Source organism: Leopardus geoffroyi, chromosome X (assembly GCF_018350155.1).
Source record: "Leopardus geoffroyi isolate Oge1 chromosome X, O.geoffroyi_Oge1_pat1.0, whole genome shotgun sequence".
NCBI lineage: Eukaryota > Metazoa > Chordata > Mammalia > Carnivora > Felidae > Leopardus > Leopardus geoffroyi.
In genome coordinates this window covers 10,777,910-10,784,375 of record NC_059343.1, presented here as the reverse complement: position 1 = coordinate 10,784,375, position 6,466 = coordinate 10,777,910, and the positions used below count along the sequence as shown (strand labels likewise).

Genomic DNA, 6,466 nt, shown 5'->3' with positions numbered 1-6,466 from the left:
AAGCCAGTCACAAAAGACCACACGTTGAGTCAATCCGTGTATATGAAATGTCCAGGATGGGCACATCTATAAGAGATAGAAAATCTCTAGGGCTAGGAGGGTTGGGCATGACTGCCGATGGGAAAGGGGGGTTCTTTGGGGATGATGGAAATGCTTTAAAATCTATTGTGCTGGGGGCACCTGGGTGGCTCAGTGGGTTAAGCGTCTGACTCTTGACTTTGGCTCAGGTCATGATCCCATGGGTCGTGGGATCGAGCCCCACGTCGGGCTCTGCACTGACAGTGCTGAGCCTGCTTGGATTCTCTCTCTCCTCTCTGCCCCTCCCCTGCTCACTCATACTTGCTCGTTCTCTCTCTCTCTCTCTCTCTCTCCCTCAAAATAAGTAAATAAACTTAAAAAAAAAACTTAAAAGAAATTTATTGTGCTGACAGCTTCACAACTCAGTAACTATACTAACAACCACTGAGCAGCGCCTGGGTGGCTTAGTCGAATAAGCATCCGACTTTGGCTCAGGTCATGTTCTCATGGTTCATGGGTTCACACCCTGCATTGGGCTCTGTGCTGACAGCATGGAGACTACTTAGGATTCTCTCTCTCTCTTTCTCTCTCTGTCTCTCTGCCTCTCCCCCACTTGTACTCTCTCAAAATAAAGAAACGTAAAAAAAAATTGTATACTTTGGGTGAATTGCATGGTGCATGAATTGTATCTCAGTAAGTTGCTATAAAGAACACATCTAGTTACGTGCACGCTGTGACAAGAGAAAAGCAGACGCAGAAAGGAAAACATGCAAATTTAAAAATATTTTGCAATGTGATCATGTAATTATAATAACAAAAATAAAAATGAATCCAATTAATGGAGAGGAGCCAGTGCAGAGATTTGCAAGCTAGTTTTGTAAGCACTCCATGTTGTCTGCAGTAAAGTAAAGGCTTACAACATTTGGGGACAGGCACTGAGGGAAGAGAAGACAACTCTCCCTAAAAGTCAAAGGTAGTAGAATAGATTAGAAAGGCGACTGGCAGGGGCTCCTGGGTCGTTCAGTTGGTAAGCATCTGACTTCAGCTTAGGTCATGATCTCACAGCTCATGCCCCACGCCGGGCTCTATGCTGACAGCTCAGAGCCTGGAGCCTGCTTCAGCTTCTGTGTCTCCCTTTCTCTCTCTGCCCGTCCCCAATTTGTGCTCTCTCTCTCTCTCTCTCTCTCTCCCTCTCTCCCCCTCAAAAATAAAGAAGCTTGAAAAAAAAAGGCGGCTGGCAAACACAGAGTAGGTCTACAAGAATCATTAGCTGAGTGGATATGTCTTGGGTTATATCCTGAGTCCCTTGTCTCTCCTCCCCATACCCTCCCTAACAAGTTTCATTCTCACCTATAACCTTGACTCCCTTCTGTAGCAATGATTTGCCAGTCTATTTACTGCACAGAGCTCTTTGCTGGGTTTGACTCCTGTAGCTATCTGCCTCTTATTAATAATAACTAGCGCCTGGGTGGCTCAGTCGATTGGGCATCTGACTTCGGCTCAGGTCATGATCTCGCGGTTCGTGAGTTCAAGCCCCGCGTCGGGCTCTGTGCTGACAGCTTGGAGCCTGGAGCCTGCTTCAGATTCTGTGTCTCCCTCTCTCTCTCTCTCTCTGCCCCTCCCCCACTCCCCCACTCTGTCTCTCTCTCTCTCAAAAATGAATAAACATTAAAAATTTTTTAAACAATATTAACTATAAAGTTTATTACTAAACTGTGTTCCCTGGCATTAGCCCTCTTAGAATCAGCACTTACAAGAATACCTTTGACTTTTTTTCTCTTTTTTGGACACAATACAAGCTTATTTATTTGGACATTCTACCCAACACAAGTGTCAAGGTAGTAGTAACGTGTCCACTTGGAGCCCAAAGCAGGTGCCTGCTCGAAGACAACTCCACCCTGCAAACCCTTTTCCCCTCCTGCCACCAAATTATGAAATAATAATGCCGAGACCGTCAAGAGCAGGGTCAAGCAAATGATGTCAAGGACCCTGACAAGAAGGCATGAATGGCTCAACACAGAAAGAGACGTATTTCAGTGGCAATTGGCTACTGGACACTGTGTTCGTGCTCTCCTTGCATTATTAGCCCATTTAAAGCTCGTATCAGCTCCAAGGTGAGTGTTAATCATATTTACGTTTTCAGGTGGATTCAGGCAGGAACAGTAAGGGCTAAAGGTTTCACAGCTAGGAAGGGGAGGAACAAGAATTCGAATACAGGCAGTCAGACCCCAGAGCCTCACTCTGTGGATCAGGCCAGATACTACTGAAGGCTGTCACGTGCACTGTAGAATGTTTAACAACACTGTTGACCTCGACCCATTAGATGTCAAAAGCAATGCCTGAGCAGTGACCATCAGAAAAACCAAGAGCAGAGAACAAGACAGGAAGAAGAAATGAGAACAAATACACTTATTCTTTTGGACTGATTTGCTTTTGTTTAAAGCAAAAGAAACAGAAACAGTCCTTAAAGGCTAATAAGAGACAGGTAAAGATGGGTAAAGAAAGTCCCTAATGTACTTAAGCTTACCTAAGAGTAAACAGATATTCTGTAAAGCAGTGTTTCCCAAATTACGTAATCACGTACTGAGCTGAAAAAGTACTGATAGCTGAGTCCCAGCCACAAGAGATTCTAATTTAATTGGTCCAAGATGTGGCCTGGGTTTAGGGTTTTTTAAAAGCTCTCCAAATGCTGCTAGTATGAATCCAAAACTAAGAACCACTGCTATAAATTATTCAACTGGTACGTTATTTCTATGGGTCTTATGAATTATGTAAATTGATTGCATTTGTTTAACCTAATAGAAAACCAAACGGTTACCTAATAAATTGAGTACATATATTATTATCAACATTCATTGATCGTCAGATTTGTAGAGGTTCATTGCATTCTCCAGCCAGAACGGAAAGCATTCCCTAGTTCCTAACTTTTTGGCCATCTTGTTTCCCATCATCGTTTCCAGTAGAAAATGAACAAAAAAGTTGGAAATGCTATGAGTTATTTCATAGATGTTCACAACACTGTAAAACTGTAATGGAAGAAATTTTTTTCATTATTGGGTACAGTGTGGTTTGGAGTGGTTTCAGGGCTCTAAACACTCTCTTTTGGATTATTCCAGTATTTTTGATTGGGTGATTTTTCTACACGTTAATCTTGTCCCCACCACCATGAACAATCCAGAATTCACGGGCTCAAATGCAACAAATGCATTTCTAATATGGGATTTATTCAGAGAACAGCAGGACACTGTAGATTTTTATAATCTCACCTTCAAACTATGGAAAAGATGACCATTTTCCCAACTTGCTCTCTAGGACAACGACCAGCAAATCTTACCCAATGTAGACACAACACTGCTATTCACACCGAGTATCCTCCCTTTTGTTCCTTAGACAGTCTACACCTGCACATGGTAAGCAATAAAACAGGGTGGACCTTCTAATCATTTCTCTAGTACTGATGATCATTTGTAATGGCATTGAACAAAACTTTGCCCAGCAATTTGCATTGATTCTTAGGAGAGGGTCACTTCTCACTCCCTGATCTAAGTGTAAGTCACTCCTTACACATTGATCCATGGAATTCATAAGATTCGTCAGAATTAAGCAAAAGAAACCAAAATTTACGTTCAATTACAAGTTATCTTTCAACCCCTACTCTGAAGACTAGGGAATGGGTTTGCTTATTTTGTTTTGTGGTTATTGCCAATTTTGTTGGGTATTTTGTGGAAGGAAGAGAAGGTTTGGAAGGGTCACGAGTTTTCCCAGGCCCCGGGAGTGCATAAATACTTCCAAGAGCAGGGTGGAATTCAATAAATTATGGCAGAAACTCTCTTCAAAAGATGAGTCTACACTGTAGATGTAGTCTACACTGACCCTGGATAGCAGAAATATCTGAATTCATATAACGCATATATTCCCAGAGAGCTATGTGTCATTTAATGACATTTTGATTTTAATTGCACACATGGTCCACTCCTACGGTTAACTCTTTACAAACAAACAAAGCATAGGGAGCATCAATGCCTACTCTTTTTGAGTCTTCATGGCATCTGGCAACCTGCTTTATATGTTAAAAATATGCCCTGTAGGAGCACCTAGGTGGCTCAGTTGGTTAAGCATCCGACTCTTGGTTTCGGCTCAGGTCACGATCTCACAGTTTTTAAGTTCGAGCCCTGCATCAGGCTCTGCACTGATGGCACAGTCTGCTTGGGATTGTCTCTCTCCCTCTGTCTGCCCCTCCCCTTCCTACTCATGCTCATGCTCTCTCTCTCTCAAAATACAAAAGTAAACATATATATATATATATGCCTTTTATGTCCAAAATGTGTGCTATTTATTGGGTGTCTAGGGGAAAGATCCTTCAATCACAGAAATTATTATTCTCTAGGGGCGCCTGGGTGGCTCAGTCGGTTAAGCGTCCGACTTCGGCTCAGGTCATGATCTCGCGGTTCGTGAGTTCAAGCCCTGCGTCGGGCTCTGGGCTGATGGCTCAGAGCCTGGAGCCTGTTTCCGATTCTGTGTCTCCCTCTCTCTCTGACCCTCCCCCGTTCATGCTCTGTCTGTCTCTGTCTCAAAAACAAATAAACGTTAAAAAAAATTAAAAAAAAATTATTCTCTATTTTGTGTAACTTCTGCTTTTTGTCATTCCAGTGCTCCTTTGTAAACTGAAGGTGAACACGGTAAGCAATAAACAGTATGGACCTTCTAATCATTTCTCTAGTACTGATGAAGTCTGCGGGTGGAAGGACGGAGTGACCCAGAAGGAGTATGGTGCAAGCGTGGGATTTTTGATGGCTATTGACTGCTTGGCTCTGCTCTCAGTTTCCATTGATTTCTTGGCATTGACAGGATCTACTACTGCGATGCTTTGTTTCAGAGAGCCACTTTTTTGTTTTTTGGCTTTTTTTTTTTTTTTTTTTTTTTTTTTTTTGAGAGCCAGTGTTTTATTTTCCCTGCTGCGGCATGTCCCTGGTGCATAGGTCATTTCCTGGAGACCTCATCGTAGCCAGGAAACAGCCAAGAGTGAAGAAATAAGCCAAAATACCTCCAAGCAACTAAAATAGATAATGGCCAAGTCTCCACTGTCCAAACACTTCATAAAGAGGAAAGCCCTTTGGAGTTCTCTGCACATAGTTCTAGTTAGCTCTATTGTGATTTTCTAGCAAAGCACTTTAAACAGCACGTGTGTTGGGAGGTTAGGAAAGGAGAGTTGCCAAAGGCTGGGACACTGGCAGCTATGAAAATGACATCTGATAGACTGCAAGAGAGAAAAAGACCAAAGAACAAAAAGAAAAGAAAAGAAAACCTATAAAAACAGGAATCAAGGAATCAAAACTCAGAGATGGGATCATGCCACAGAGAGGCAAACACCCCATACTTCACCACTGGATTCCCGAGTGGGAGAGAAATTGACATCCACCCGGAAGCCTGAGATAAAAAGACTGGAACAAGGTATGCTCAGCAAACTGTTGGAGAAGGCAGGAAGTATGTGATACATTTTAGAAAGATTTCTAGACAAAATAGTTTTGCTACTGTTTTTGTGTTTAAATACATAAAGTTCAGGGAGGGGAAAAAAGATCTTTTACTTTTTAAGCAGTTTAAAAAAAAAAAAAAAAAAAAAAAAAAAAAACCTGTAACAGAAAAAAGAAAATCGGATCCCGAAGTCATTTAAATAGGCCAGGTCTTCCCTAACCTGCTGGATACATTAAGCGTTCCCGTCTTTCAAACAAAGCATGAAAATCTCTTTAGAAGTGTCATGTTCTGCAAATATCACTATAACAGCGATAATATGATTCCCGAAGGAGAGAGACACACACAGAGAGACAGAGTTTTTTCCCAGCCACCTATGCTCTGGATGTTGACCTAGTTATTAACATAATTCATTCGGCTTTAACTTTACTTTTCATCAGCCTTACTTCCCATGCACCTAGGTAATATTCCTAATTTTCATTTTGATGGCTGCCATGGCAGGTGGCATGCCATATTCCATGATTCTAAATGGCTTCCAATTTTACTAATTATCCATAAGCAATAAAGGAAGGAAGGAAGGAAGGAAGGAAGGAAGGGAAGGAAGGAAGGAAGGAAGGAAGGAAGGAAGGAAGGAAGGAAGGAGGAAGGAAGGAAGGAAGGAAGGAAGGAAGGAAGGAAGGGAAGGAAGAAGGAAGGAAGGAAAAGAAGGAAGGAAAAGAAGGAAGGAAGGAAGGAAAGAAAGAAAGAAAAGAAAGGAAGCTCTTTCCTTTTGCCTTGTTGCAACCGTGACAGCAAGATGCAACACCAGGAGCTCTACTGGAGCCCTCCGAGGAAATTGGGCCAGGGTTCTCGTTCTTGCCGCTTCTGCTCAAACCCCACCCCCACCCCGCCCCGGGTCTGATCCCGAAACACGGCCTCAATACGCGCCGCCAGTGTGTCAGCACCCGAAGGTACAGGCTTCAGCAAGCTAGATTAAGTG

General features: G+C 42.6%; 1 long non-coding RNA gene across 1 annotated transcript; it reads left to right on the top strand.

The window, feature by feature from the left end:
- The first annotated feature begins 1,771 nt into the window (after positions 1-1,771).
- LOC123594737 lies at positions 1,772-6,071 on the top strand. Its single transcript, XR_006710862.1, has 3 exons — positions 1,772-2,132; positions 3,331-3,428; positions 4,669-6,071. It is a non-coding gene; the product is annotated as an uncharacterized LOC123594737 (long non-coding RNA).
- The last annotated feature ends 395 nt before the right edge of the window (positions 6,072-6,466 follow it).